Source organism: Camellia sinensis, chromosome 3, assembly GCF_055761805.1.
Source record: "Camellia sinensis isolate YWXY chromosome 3, ASM5576180v1, whole genome shotgun sequence".
NCBI classification, from domain to species: Eukaryota; Viridiplantae; Streptophyta; class Magnoliopsida; order Ericales; family Theaceae; genus Camellia; species Camellia sinensis.
In genome coordinates this window covers 101000191-101016327 of record NC_138963.1, presented here as the reverse complement: position 1 = coordinate 101016327, position 16137 = coordinate 101000191, and the positions used below count along the sequence as shown (strand labels likewise).

The following is a 16137-nucleotide window of genomic DNA, read 5'->3' as shown; positions in this document are numbered from 1 at the left end:
AAGTAACAAGACTAGATTTTTATTTTTTTAAAGTATTATAATGATTGCTTCCTATCTTAATATATGAAAATAAATTTTTATTTATAATTTTAATGATTATATATATAAGTAAATTTTTTTGTGACTACAAACAAATAAAAAAAAAATATAACTTATCGCTTTATCTATGATTTTTTTTTTTTTTTTTTCAATATAAGAGGGTCTCATGGAACCACTCAATCCGTTCTTCGATTCGCTTATTCACGTGATTTTTAAAAATTGTTCGATATATTAGAATAGATATATAATTTCTAAGTGCTTCTCATTGATCTCACTAAGCTCAGTTTTGATTCAAGAATAATCAAGAGGTCTAAACATTGATTCTCAAGGTCAGACCTCTTTAAACCCTAAATCAATATCTCTATCTCACTTTGATTTCTTTGTTAACCCTATATTTCAATTTCCACTTCGCGTTTAGTTACAATTTAATCTGTGAATTGTTGAAGGATAGCAATCACGAATCTGTTAAATTAAACACAAACACATATATTTCATTTCACAGAACAAATTACACTGAGCATAATCAAAGGAACTGTAGAGCATCGCTCAATTTTACTTCCTAAAACACGACGACACATTTCAGAAGCTAAATAGATGATTACTAGGTCGTAAACAATACGATTATTAAACAGAAGAATCATCTGACTGTGATTCTTGGATTATTGTATAGAGAAGAGCAATGCTTCTTTATTATAGCTACTTCGACGGAGCTTCAAATATTTCATCCTGCACATTAAAAAAATTTGTCATCAGCTATAAATAAATCTCATAGTTTTGTGTTGATGATGTGATTACTGTTGCTTCTATGACATTATGATTACTTGTGATGCAGTCTTATATTAGTAATCGAACTAGATAATACAAGGTTAAATTATAGTATTCAAAGTTGAAAAAGCGCTGCACAAGTAAGTAAACTCATAGTCTAAAATATTTTAGAAGACATAATTTGATAAACGAATGTACGCTTATGTTGAACGTTTAAAATGAGTGTTTGGTAGGACAGGGCTAGATAGAGCAAATGCAACATCGTGACACACGAGTTATGCAAACAACGTGATAATGGTTGAAAAAGAGTTTGTAAATTTCAGACGAACTGGTCTACTTTTTGGATGGAGAGTTGGGCTCATGATCAATTTGAAGGAATTATAAAAATCCAAGTTAAAATGGACGAAGAGAACATGGTTACATCAAGTGAAGGGTGTACATGAAATCAACATAAAAGGTGATAACTATATTTCATGGGTCACTTCATTGTTAAAGACTTTTGGTGTACTACCTTTGTTCCTCTTTGCTCATGTTTCCTTGGCTAGTTCCTCCTGTAGTTTGGGTAGGGCACTTGGCCCGCCTCAATATGCTTGATGTCCTCCACAAGGATCTCATAATGCCTCTTCACTTCTTCTGCTGTTTTCCCACCAACAGCCCTGGCAATATTGTACCAACGGTCAGGGGTGTCTTTGTCATACACGGCTAGAGCCTTTTCAAAGGCTTTGTTCTGCTCTGCAGTCCAACTGCCAGAGCCACGGGAGGACATTGATGCCATATATTTGGTTGAGATCTTAATGCAAGTTTAAAAAAAGTAAAATAGGGTGGGAAGGAGCACTATGTAGTGATTATGTAAGAATTTGATAAAAAAAACTATAGGGTTACAATAAGACGTTCACGGTGGGAAGTGATTATGTAAGAATCACGATGTAGAATTACTGGTCTAGAAGAATCAATTAATTAAAGGTGAAAAGGTGTGGAAATGGATTGGAAAATATGAAAGGCAAAGAATAGTGAGAAGGATGAAGAGAGACAATAGGGAAAACTCTAGTCAAGGGATGATATGTGCAAAGAGGTGGCAATGCCTGGTCTTTATAGGCGCCAGGAGGGGAGGAGATGAGGTGGGGTCATTGCTATTGGCCATGAAACTTGCAAAATTTGTAGAATTTTGACGAGTTGTCTCCTTAAGAACCACAAAATGAAGTTGGACAAAGACGAACAAGAAGGCAGAAGACTTAGTATCTCTGAAAACTTTTTTTTGATTGGCACCGGAGTGTCCGGATCAAAACCCGACTAATCCCTAGGGGTGCACAGGCCCTCGGCAAACTTTTAATCCTTTTCTTCCTATATACTATGTAAAAAAGTCGACTCCTTTTCTTTGTTTTGTTTAGTTACCATATCAGGTAAGATTTTATTAAGATATAAACACGTGGTTTTTATACTATAAAAGCCACAGCAGTTCTGTAAACAGCTGAAGCTGTGAATAATAAAACAGGACACATACTTTGTTTTGGACCTTTGATATACCTTCTTTGCTACGTCAGCTTATCAAAAATTTGTTCACATGGTTTGGTTTATTGGGACATACTCTGGATATTAGGATTTTTCAGTGGGTTAGAGCATTGGGGGATAAGCATGAAAAAAATACATACAGAGATTCCTTGTTATATTTAAAGCAGTAATTTTTGAGTTGAAATTGTAGTCAAAACGGGCTGACATATTTAACATAGACTGGACAGTGTGGTAAACCCACCATTCCACTGTCCTATCCAAATCAAACGTGTCAGTCAGTTTCCACTTGAATTGCAACTTACAAATCATTTTTTTAAAAAACAAAAAAAAAATCGAAAGACCATTTCTTTCTTCCCTAAGACTTATGTGGGCTGAAATCCAATACCTGTGCAAATGCTTTCACAAGTGCCACAATCTAGTTGCAAAATTAAATTTTGATGCTCTCTTCACTAGAGGCGATCTTATGTGTACCTTGTCCTGAACAACATTCCAAGCTTTCTAGCTGGCCAGTGGAGCCCGTACAATGATTATGTTAGGTTTTCTCCAAGGAAAGGTCAACACGTGTTACCTACTCTTTGACAGTCCGGACCCCCTGAATTTTGTGTTTCTTAGCAAGGGGAGTTCTAGCAGGGCACTTAGTTTTCCCTCTGATTGGTGTTTGGTCACTTGGGCTCAAAAGTCTCCTATTCCATCCATTATCCAGAAATGCTATTTTATTGTGCTATCATCAACATAGTTTGAACATGTAGTTTACATTTACTAAAAAAATTTCCTTTCGAATTTGCATAAGATCTGATTTGATCCAAGTTGAATGAGAGTCCTTTTCACTTGCCGTGATTGTTGATTAGAAGATGAAATACCAGGTTTCGTGGCTGATTTTGTTACTGATTTTTGGTTCTTTAGTTGATTGTCTCAAATCAGTCATGGAAACTCAACATCAATGTAAAGAACAGGAAACCATGTTTTAAATGCTCTAAATGCTCGTAATCTATCAGATATTCAGATGGAATGTGGAATCCATATCATGTTTATGACTTGGGCCTTTGATCATGCTTTTTTGTATTTGTAAATCATTTTCTGAGGCTTGCAGATGGGCACCCACAAATGTAAAAGTGGTGTTAAGTAAATAATAGCAATGAGAATATTTTTCATCATAGCAAAGAGGACTTAGTTCTTTAATAATGTGTCAAATAGATACAAATCGAGAAAAACAATATACAGTAACTAAGATGCAGGGACACTTCTAAGAAGGTGCCGTGTCCATGTCGAACACGTTTCAACACATGTTGGCAATCATCCAAATGTATGTTATTATTTATTTTCCTTTTTGGATCCGAACATGCTTCGGACGCTTGGAGGACACGTGTCAATCGCTTAGAAACACATAAAACTAATTGTAAATTTAAACAAATAACTCGAGATACAACGATAAAAGAAAAAGAATATAGATTACATATCATGTGTCATTTTTGTCCCTACTTCTTAGTGCAGTAGTACCACACATAACAAGTTACTCGGTGGATGTTTTGTTTTCTGTTTCCTTAGCCCTTCAGATGGTGTTGGAACCAACCAGTGGCATTAGCCAACTTGTGTTTTTAATTGGGTAAACTACACTCACCTCTTGAGGTTTGTGAAAATACAATTAGCCCCACAAGTTTGGCATAATTACATTGACCTCCTTTTAGTAACGTTAAAGCGATCAAAACTAATACATATAGTGGGTATACATATGAAATAAACAAAGGTAAATATATATTTTAATAAAAAAGAAATGATAATATCATTTTTTTTTATCCGTATGACTCGTGAATTACTAATTGAAAAGGACCTAAGTGTTATATGAATTAGAATCTCGATGGAGACCGGTGTAATTATGTGAAAGGTATGGGGCTAATTGTATTTTCTCCAAACCTCAACAGAGGTGAGTGTAATTTACCCTTTTAAATTTTAGCTCATTATAGGTTAGAAACCATAGCTTTTGATTCACTACTTTTGATCATTTTTCAAGTAAAAATGAAAGTGACTGCAATATTACTTCTCCTAGGTGAACATGTTTGAGCTTGCATTTCCCATGCATCTGTTCACCTTCTCACTTGTTTTTTTTATTTTTTTATATTTTTTATGAAGATCTACAGTGATTTCCTGCTGATATTAGTTAGTCATGGGCAGCCAACATGAAATGATGTATTAGAATCTTTTCTGGCTGGATGCAAAAGTCCAGTTGGTTCACTTGGGTGATTTTACTCTCCTCTCCTTTCGGTATTTACCTTGGAATTTTTAACAGAAGGTCTCATTTCAGAGGTTTTGCTGAAGATAAGCGTTGTCTTTTTTACTTGCCGTTTTTTTCCGTTACCTCGTCCTTGTTTTTATGGCTCCTACTACTAAGTTGCTTTGGAAAACCATTTCCCCCCCTCTTGCTCTTCCTTATCTAAGATCGTCTATTTTAGTTACATATGAAGATACTATTTGAGGCTAGCAATTGGTCACCGATGATTGCCCAATTTAATGGAAAGAGTCTAACATATGTTAACTTCATGAAGCTTGCAGGCTTTCTTTTCCCTGCGGCAAGTAACATCATGCAGTTCTGCTTAGGTTTCTTGGACTGCAGTCAGGAGAACCACATTCATATTTCAAAAGATGCTCACTGGAGAAGCATCTAAATGAAAAGAAAGGACACAATTTCTTGAGGGAACCTAAATATCTATTTAGAATGATATTGAAATCTCTTTATGGGTCAGATTTCAGAGGTTTGGCGGTGCGATACCATATGGCTTTAGACTGCAAGTGGACTAGAGTAGCCCCAACCTACAAGCCTATGGTAGATAAAATCTTGCAAGTAGACTCCATTTGAGTCCATCCACTTTTAGAATCCACATAATGAGCTCTTGAATATGAGGAGATAAAAGGATTAGAATGGCACGTCGAGAGCCTCATGTAATAGGGAAATGCAAGCTGTTTCTCTTTTATAATTTTGATAATGTTACTGTCTTAGGACCTTTTGCTCTTGTCAATCAGGGTAAGAGGAATGCTATTTTGCATTTGTTCAAACTGCAACGACTGCATTTTCAAAGAAAATGTCTGAAGTTATATATATGTTAAATCAATGTATATATAGCTGGTCTGTTTTTGTAATGGCATGCTTACCTGTTAAATTAACCAATTTCATTCACTTTTATCGTACAAGGAAGATGAATATGATTTTTCTTCACAAATTTTCAAGCCATTTTGCCAATATTTTCCTCATCATCTTATCATGTGTTGCTAGAGAAAGAATTCTGAATTTGTCAATTGCTACTCTTCTGTCAAGATGAAAAATTTTCATTTTCAGCTACTTTTAACTATTTTTATCAGATGAACTATAGCAAATTCGGAAAAATTAAAAGTCGTTGTGGCCCCTGTAATCAAGTTGCACAAGTCATGTTAATGAGGATATCAGCCACAAGCTAATGGGCCTGGTAGTGATCATTAGGTGAAAGGTACTTCTGCAACTATTTAGGAATCTTTACTAAAAAAGCGGGAATTGAGGTACACCTCCAACTGATATGTGGACTCCTTATCATCCAATCATTCTTGTATAGATATTAATACCTGTGGATTCTTCTCCCCCTCTCTCTGATGTCTTTTCATCTGCTGATGGTCCTTCTTTCAAGTTGGGAGGTTGGGTTACCTTTGGCTCTTAGTGGTCCAAGGCCATTACTTCGTTTATGGATTGGTTTGTGCTTTTAAGCAGAGTTACACTGACAGATTATTTAATAAGTTAATATGAATTAAGCCCTTACTTACATGCTCTTCAAAACATTCCCCTTTTAATCTGTGACTTTATGGAGGGGAAAGAAGTTGGCTACCCAGACATGGCCCTACACTTGCATGCAAAAAGCATACTATTAGCTGTTAGAGGTAATCTTCTGAATAAAAAGGGTAATTTGGAGTTAGAACTTTTATTTGCTGGATCTAGTCGCGTGGAGGAGAAAGATCCCCTAGGGCATTGTATCTAGTTGCATGTAGGAGAAAGATCTCCTAGGGCATTGTATCTACTAAGGAATAAGCAGGGGGGTTGGGAAGCATTTCCTGTGAATTAGAATCATACTTGTAAATTTGTAATGGTTATAACTTATATGGAAGTTTTCTTCTTTGACTTGTGCTAGTAGCACAACCTCAATCTCTGATATTGATGACCCATTAATTATCCCTATTTAGTGTGTTTTATGTTGAATTAGTGTTAGTTTTAACTAATTTTGCTTGTTTATGCATATTATATATATAGCAAATAAAAATAGATATTTTCGGTTGTATCCCTATTGTGCCTGTGTCTTGATTTTTTTGAAACTGTCGTGTCCCATGTCCATATATCTTTTTCATAGGCTCGAGGAATGGGGTCTTATTGAACTTCTTTATTTCATTTAATTATTCATCTTTATTCAAAAGATTATTTTTTTTAAGATCTCTATCAATTATTCATTCAATGGAATCTATTGTTGGATATTCTTCAGATCAAAGGTATAATACGGTTCTTATGAGGATTTAATATCTGCCTATTACAAAGCTGATTTTTTTGTTGGGTACACTCTCTCTTTGTGGTATTCCATCCCTTGCTTGTTTTTGGTTCAAAGATGGTAGTTTTTTCCCCCTTCCATGTTTGGATCTATTTTCACATGTGATTTCAGGGGAAATTTTTTAGGCCATATAGAAAGTCTTCAAAGTTGATAATGCATATGTGGCATATATCAACTGGATAAGATATGGTGCTCAAATGGACATGAGCCATGTGAAAGTGCAAAATAAATATCAGGGATAATACTTGAATGACCAGGCTTGAGTATCACCAATCAGCAGTCGTTTCTTGCCGCTGTGCCAATGAAGTACTAACTTCAAGTTGTTGGAAGATCATGTCTGTGTTATTGGTCCAGAGTCTTGCTAGGAGTTAAAATATAAACTTCTTAAATTTTTTGAATGGTATTGAATCTACCACATGGTTACACCTATACTCAGATAATAACTTTCAATGATTCAGTGAACCGACACCAAGATATTGTGGGGGCATCAGCATGGATTCTCCTGTCATTGTGTTGGTGTGTTGTCATCTATGAAAAGAGCAGTCTGAAGTCAAGTCAATGTTTCTTTTCCATTACTTTGGTGCATTCTCTAACAAAATAAGATTCTGTTCTCTAGGGTTTTTTTTCCCCCTGCTTCCAAAATTCAATGATTGATTGTAAACAGAATATGATTTTCTCATTACTTGCAACTACTCATTAGGTAGTCTAAAAATATTTGTTACACATTGTTTTTGTGACTATGACTTCTGATTTAATGCACACCTTTTATGTACATGTAAATTTATGGCTTCTTAGCCTTGTATACCAGTTAAAATTGCTGCTCTCATGCCCATGCTCACTCTATAGTCTATACCCTTTGTAACTGTAATTGCATAGTCGTAAAGGTTGAAAGGATGAAAACTAGCTCAAGGAAGAAGTACTGGAATGAAGTTGATGTTCATGGATGATCATTTTTGCTGTTACTCTGGAAAGATAAGGTTTCATCCATTTACTCAAGACAAGAGGTCGATTAATGTTTTGTATTGATAAAGAAAAAGGTTGTAATTGTTGTGCGTAGAACAACTCTTACTATTCCTTGATTATACAGGTACAAAGTTGAGGTTATATCATGTAAATTCAAACATTTCGTTTTCCATTTACCTTGTGAAACAAGCAGAATCACTAAACTAATTTGGAAACTCAGATCTGCAAGGTCTATAATGCATGGCAATAAACCACGCTGTTTATTGAGTAGATGGGGAGTTAGGAAGAATGGGTGTGGTACGTTACGGGTATGTCGATATAGAAAAACTAAAAAAAAAAAAGAAAGTAAAATATGGGTGCAGTCCACTATGTCTATAAAAAAAATATTTTTATAATTTATACTAGTACATGACATATAATAATTAAAAAATCAAATGTAAAAAATAATTTAAGTATCTTTGTAATGGTCAAAAAAGAATTTTAAGTATTTTTTATATTTTTGATAATTGTAAAATTACATTATTCTATTAAAGTTTTAAAAAACAGGCACGGTATAAGTATTCTAGGTTTTTTTTTTTTTTTTTTTTTTTTTTTTTTTTTTTTTTTTTTTTTTTGTCAAAATTACATTTGTGTACCCATAACAGTACTCAAGTTGTACCCAGCCATACCCATCCCCGTACCTAAGTTGTATCCATCCCGTATCCTTGCCGTACTCAAAGTAATTTATGTACCAGACATGTATTTCGTGTACCCATACTGGGTAAGTATTTGGTATAAGTACGGTAATGTTTTTGGAGTACCCATACTTCATAGATGGGGAGGTTAGATATTTATTTTTTAAATATTTTTAGAAGGAAGGAAAATTTAGACCATTTACTAGCTTTGTAGTTGGGATGAGAATCCACAAGTGGATTTGTGACAAGACTAGGAAATATAGAATTAAAAATGAATATATTTGTGAAATAGTAGAAGTAGCACCAATTGAAGATACAAGTTGAGAAAGAACAGACTAAGATGGTTTAGTCATGTATAACGAAGGCTTATAGATGCAACGGTAAGAAAGAGTAACATGATCACAATAAATTTGGTGGGGGGGGGGGTGTTGTTATGTGTTCACACCCTTAATACTTACATTTGGATACAGAAACTCAAATTTGGCAAGTTGAGCTACTAGCGGCCAAACCAACTGGAATACTGCTTGATTTTGAGAAGATTGATGATTTGTTAGTAAAACATAACTTCATAAAATCGCATTTGATTGATGATAATATTTAGAATTTGTTGCATATTCTATGATTACAATCAATTGGTGTACAATTTATGCAAAACCTTGAATTTGCTGCTAGACTTACTTTAAGGTATGCTTTATGTTAGGAGATGTAGTCCTTCTAAGTCTAAATTTCAGTAGTTTGATTTTGATTTTTGTTTTAACTCATGATGGTACCTCATTACAGACTTTTGCCATCTCTGTTGTATCATGGCGCAGGATAAGCTAGATGTCCATCACTTGAGAAATTGAAGAACAAAAAGAGAATTTGGGAATACAGGTAAGCTCAATCAAACTTCCACCACCCTTAATGTTGAAGTTGACCACGGGTTTAGAGTTTCTTCATCTTTGTGTAGAACTGGTGCACCATATAAATTATCTCATCCCTTGCTTAACCTCTGTTGTTGGTTGACGTTTTAATGACCATGCCCTTATGCTAAGAACACTAGCATGAATAGTTTCCACCACAATAATTGATGGACTCTTTTGTTATATGAACTCTTCTATTTCCCCATTGTACTCGTGTCTATTGGATATGATAAATGGTAAGCGTGTGGGAAACATGTCTGACACCCTATCCAATTTAGTCACATGATTTTTCTAATTTTACATGAAGTTTGAAGAAAACAAAGAATTCACATTTGCTAGAAAATAAATATTTCTTTCTTCTCACATGGATGAGAGACAGAAATTTCACTTTTTTCCCAAATACCAAATAATTTCAAATACATTTCTAAATAATTTATATCATTCTAACTAAGAATGTTATACAATATGCGGTGTATATGTATTCAGGACATGTGTTGTACCTATACCTAACTTTTGCACAAGTTTTGATACTTGGATACGCACCTGTACCTGCTACTCATAACCAACTCCATGTAACATAGATGTAGTCTAAAACTCATGGCTAATCGGCAGGTTACCTGGAACTTTTATAAATCCTGGGTACGAACATGGTAAACCTGTTAACAGAACTGTATGGACTATAAAAACTAGGCAGCTTTGATGTAAGTAGTGAAATGCCCTTAAATTTGGAATTGGGATGGTCTTCAATATCTGGGGAGTTGAGTCAAAGTACTTGATTTTGTAGATGATAACTAGAAATCCAAGATCAGAGAACAATTACTACCTGTTACTATGTACTATGATGGAGAATCAGAAGTGTCACATGACTCAATCTTAAAATTCAGAATGTCATTGAAGTGATTTCTCATTCATCAATTATCTATGGTTCGATTTGTATCTTAGTTGTTCAATTATTCATACTAGCACTCATTTAAGTAGTTATTAATGATGACGGTATATAATAAAAGTGAGATGGTGTTGAAGGTTGTGACTGCAAGTGGTCCCAAGAAGAAAGGCTCTAAGATTCCAAAAAATAAAACAAGGACAAAAATGGCTTGCGAGAGAATTCATGTGATAGTTGCTTTTAACTGGTGGTGTCCATGCTTTTAGCCTTTCTCAGCCAAAAGTACGGCCAATGAACATTGGTTTCTTGGTATTTTGGGTAACTACACTGGCTCGAGTCCGATTCTCATTTTGTGACCTTTTCCTTTTCTGGTTTTTTTCTTTTTTCTTTATTCCTTTTTTTTTTTTTTTTTTGGAAAAATGAATGAAATATCATTTTTCAACTTTTGATAGCAGAAGAGATCTAATATGTTTTTTTTCTTATTAATTAAGGTTTCTTAATAATATTATTAGATAAATTTCTCTGTGAAAATGTTAAGATGTTAAGTGACATCAATTTCTCTATGAAATGTTATATAAATTAATATCAGGGTCCTTGAACTGCTAATCTCTTCTTTTTTATTTATTTAGTTTTTGATAGCACACCATAAGAATTGGGTGTAGGAATGGCCATGGGGTGGGTTTGTAATTGCCTCCACCCTCGCCCCATATCATATTTGGGGGTGGGTGCGTCTGGGGGGTGGGCGGGGTGGGAGCTATTTAATTTTTGTAACTTAAAAATGAAAATAATACTAATAATTTGAGATTATATAGTATATTGTGAATAATAATTTATAATTAATGAAAGTTAAAATATATAAGATGAAAAATAAATGAGTGACAATGAATAGTAAGTATATTATTTTAGTGGTTAAATCTTTGTATGTTAAAAAATTTAAAAATATATATATTATTTACATATAAATATATTCAAGGGACATTTACACAAAAGTCTATAATTTTTTGGACTTTTAAGTCTCATTAAATTTTTAATAGTCGGTATTGCCCTTCAAATAATGATTGATCGTCATTTATGATTATCTATAAAGGAACATGATGATTTGACATTTATTTTGATTTTCAAAATTTTAAAACATCAACTTTCAAATTGAAAATATTTTTTTAAAAAAAATTATGTGAAAAAAGAAACTATTGTTTGGTTTTAATTTTTAAAAAATAGTTTTCAGAAAATTCTGTTTTTTTTTATTTTTCATATTTTAATGATTTCAATGAATTTTTTTAATATTTTAAGCGTTTTTTTAAAATTTTTTTGGACACACCTAACATAAATACACTTTAAAAATATAATATTTGTAAATTTTTTTTAAAAAAATATACTAAATATCAAAAAAATGCAATATATATATATATATATATGAAAATTTTGTACATTTTTCATATTTTTGTGTATTTATTAATTTTTTAAAATATTTTTTTACAAATATTTTACTATTTAGATATATCTAAGTAAGGTGCATCTAAAAAAATAAAAAATAAATATTAAATTTTTTTAAAAAATATTCACTAAAAATAAAAAAAAATACAAAAAATAAAAAACTCAATTTTTAAATAACTGATTTTAAAAAATTAAAACTAAACATATTGAATGGTTTTTTTTTTTTTTGAAAAAATTGAATTATTTTTTTTAACAAAACTGAAGATTGTGTCTATAAAAGAGCGTGATGATGGAACATTGATGTGAAAACTAATAATATTCTCAGTTTTAAAACCGAAAAAAATTGTTAATGTTATCGATTTTATTAAATAGTTAAATCAAACCAATAAGTAGAAGTGCAAAAAAAGGTTTAATCTCATGCTCTGGTTTTTTTTCCATCAATTAGTGAAACAATTATTTAGAATATTACTATGCAAAATTAATAATGTTCTTAGTTTTAAAAATTAAAAAAAAAAATTGATAATATTCTCAATTTTACTATATATGACTTATTGGTTTAAAAAATCTTAAATAGGATCTAAGTTACCATAACATTTGTAAATAAGACTTTTAGGTAATTAATTCTATATTTAATAAAGAGTGCTGCTATTAGCACATCATCAATTATTTTGGACTTTCCATTTCTTTGAATCCTCATTTATAAATTCTAAAACCCTTAAATTTTTTTTTTATCCCTCCGAATAATATCAAAATTATTCTTGTGAAAATATTTTACTCATTTAATTGAATGCGCACCCACACACCCCACAAAGCCTCTATCCTCAAAACCCTAGCAAAATTCACGAAAGTGATTACTACTTCATTTCTATACACTTGTTCATGACCTAAGAAATTAAATGTTCTGTTACCTGTTCCCAAACAAATAAACAATATGCGAGCCTTTGTTCTCGAATTTCGGTCATATGTTCGGGAGTTTAGTCCAGAAAAATGACGAGCAATTTTTTATTATTTTTGCTATTTTTTTTAAGAAACTTATCCTTATAAGGCCAATCTCGTTTCAACTAAGAATACCATCAAGGTTATGAACCTCCCCTGAGTTTTTATTGTTATACTCCTCTTGTCTCATGGAATTGTGATTACTGGAAAAAAATTTCCTCATTGTTATTGCCGGAGAAATGTAGGCAAATAAATGGTTGTCATCGTTACTGTCAGAATATTGACGCCAAAGGATTTTCAAGGTTTTGAGGGTAGGTCGATTTTGAAGGTGAGATTTAGGAAAGATGACTGGGTGGTGATGGAGGTGAATACTCTCATAAATCCTAACTCATGATGTAGTGGGTGTGTGGATTTGATTGTGAGATGGAGTGTCTCAAAATTATTAATATCACTTTTAATAATTTCATTTAAAGTTATTATTATAATAAAAAAGAGCTAAAAAATGAAAATTTAAAATAATTGATGAAGTGTTAATATCAGCTCGTAAGAAATATTATTCAAGCAAGGGCACGTTTGAATTGGGCAGGAGAAGCAAAATCTATCTATGCCCCATTTCATTGGGTAGGGAGAATCTATACCGAACGGATGAGGGATGCGGGCCAAAGGAAGGGAGAGAAAATGGCGATCCCTAATTGGGTGGTATAGTTGGTAGAGGATGTCTCTGAAAAATAAATGACAGTATGTTTTTCAAAATAAACTATCTATTTTGTTAAAGACAAACATAATAAAATGAAAACATTGTGATTATTGAATAGTTACAAAAAAAAAATTATTATTATTATTTCAAGTGCCAACTAAACACCCCAAAAAAAAAAAAAATTTGTGCAAAATTAATTTACACAAAATATTTTCAAGCGTAAAATATTTTATGATGAAACGAACAAAGTTTAAATGATAGGGCTATTAAACAAACCAAATTACTCAAACTTCATTCGTGTTTGGTCCGTTAAAAACTAGGGGTGTGCAGCGGATGTGCCAACCGGACCCGACTCGACCCAACACGTTTTCGATGGATGCGTGACATGTGGCGGGCGGATATGGGCCCAGAAATATCATTGTTGCGGTTGCAGGTTGGGTCGTGGGTAAACTGCCAATTTCATTGACTTACCCGACCTGACTCGACTCGACCCGCTCGCTCACACTCATTTTCTGTCCTTTTCTCCCCATCTTGCCCCCTTTTTTTTTTCATTTCAGGTTTGTAGCCCTAGTTCTTCAACTCTCTCTCTCTCTCACTTGAACCTTTTTTTTGTCATTTCAGGTTTGTAGCCCTAGTTCTTCAACTCTCTCTCTCTCACTTGAACGGAGGCGAGCGACAAGCGGCGATCGGTGACAATGGTGGCTAGTGGTGATCGGCGATCGGTGACAGTGGCGGCGAGCAGCGATCGAAGCATCTATTCGAAGATATTCTTCTCTTCTCTTCTCTTCTCTTCTTCTCTTCTCTTCTCTTCTTTTCTTGTCTTTGATCGGCGATCGGCGACAGTTTCTGTAGTTTTTTTTTTTTTTTCCCAATAATTAGGGTTTCGGCTTAAATTAATCATGCAAAAATACAAATCTGCTTATTTTTTCAAGGAATTTCATTGACGGAAATACATATCTGGTTGTCATGTTTTGTTTTCTGAGCCAGCTTAAAGCCTGATGGATTGAGGAATTGCTTTTGATGATTGACTTGTTTAATACATTTCATGTTAGCCATTGGTTAAATCTTTTGTCGAAGATGCCTTAAATTCAAAGACATGTTTATAAGTTTTGATTTTTACATCTTGATGTTTCAATCTACATAACTAGTTCTATTTTTGTGTTTTTATACATTTCCTTTGTACTTTGTTCTTACACTGGTTGTCAAGGACTTAAATTTCTGTGAGATATTTTGAAGATGACCAAATCTTTGATCTTCACTTTTGCTTGTTATTGTCTTCTCAATACATGTGGTGGATGGTTTTCCCTTCGAAATCATATATTTGTAAGAATGTATTTTCTTGTTTTTCAATTTTGGATCTTGCACACTGTATTTGAAAATGTAAAAACGTAAAACTGTATTTGAAAATTTGTGCTAAAATCCTATCCTCATCCTCTCTGTCTTTACTCTCACAATCAATATGTATATTTATATGTATAAATATCCTAAAATCAGTGGAAATGAATGGGACAGTGTTGAGGATAGGATATTTACTACTACTACTTGTGTCGTATACTTCCCCACTGTCCGCTGCCCATGTTGTTTGTTGTAATAGTATTGTTTGGATGCACAATGTTTATTGTAATATATTTGACAGTGCATACACGATGTTGAGGAAGGAAGTGCAAATGTTTTTTTTTTTTTTTTTTTTTTTTTAGGAAATGCACAATTGAATTATGTTGAAAATTTATAAAATTTTAAATCATCAAACTGATTTACATCAATCCGTCAATCCACATCTGCCGAATTGACGGATAGATGCGGATTGATTTTCTCTAATCCGTCAATTCAGCGGAAGGATTGCAGATTGGAAGTTCTGTGGTCGCAACCAACCTGCGCTCACCTGTATTAAAAACTCATTCGATATCAACTCATTATGTAAACAAGTTTAAACATAATTGTAAGTTCGTTGAGTTTTCAAATCAAGTTTGAACAACTTATTATTTTGTACAATTTATCTGAACTATTTATAACATATTTTATTATGGGAGTTTGTAAAAGACTTTTTGGTACAATTTTTATTTATACTAGTTTATTAGTCAAAAATGGTTTAAATAAGATGAAAATTTTTATTATTTGAAAGTTGGGACAAAGGTAGCTTCTGTTTTTTGATTATTTATTTTTAACGTACAATAAGTTGTACCAAATAGACCCACTACTCAATTTGATAAGTATACACTATAAAAAAAATCAAACTACTCGAGTTCGACTCGCATTCAATTTGTTAAAAATTCGTTTGAGATTGATTTATTACATAAACAAGTCATGTTTTAACATAATTTTAAATTCCTTAAGTTATTAAATCAAATTTAAATAACTTACTGTTGAAGACAAACGAGATATTTTATTAAATTTTTGTAAAATTAGAACTAGATGAATAATATCACATTTAATGTTTATAAGTTTAGGTGCAACTCCAAATTCTAAACCAATCAACAAACTTGACGGGCCAAACAGTTCCTCCAAGTTGTGGTTTTATTTTTTTATTTATGAATTCAAATACAACACAAAACTTGAAACAAAATCAATTTATAATATAAATAAGTTAAATTTTGAATTTTAACTTGCCTTTAATTTGTTAAAATTTCATTTGAAATTGAATAAATAAGGTCAAATCTTGAATTCTCTTAAAAAAAACTTAGGGTACTCAAGTCATAGGTCCATTTTTGAATATTTTGGGTCATTAAGTCCAAGCTCTAATATCTTTGAGCAAAAAATGACACAATTTGTCTAAAAGGACACT

General features: G+C 32.7%; 1 long non-coding RNA gene across 8 annotated transcripts; it reads left to right on the top strand.

The window, feature by feature from the left end:
• The first annotated feature begins 205 nt into the window (after positions 1 to 205).
• Positions 206 to 14474, top strand: LOC114300774 (uncharacterized). Of its 8 annotated transcripts, XR_014364354.1 has the most exons (5): positions 206 to 368; positions 5665 to 9187; positions 9316 to 9376; positions 13676 to 13788; positions 13977 to 14474. It is a non-coding gene; the product is annotated as an uncharacterized LOC114300774 (long non-coding RNA). The 8 variants fall into 8 exon arrangements; XR_014364358.1 differs by lacking the exon at positions 13676 to 13788 and having other exon boundaries at positions 5665 to 7843; XR_014364353.1 differs by lacking the exon at positions 13676 to 13788 and having other exon boundaries at positions 5665 to 7953.
• Positions 14475 to 16137: the final 1663 nt, after the last annotated feature.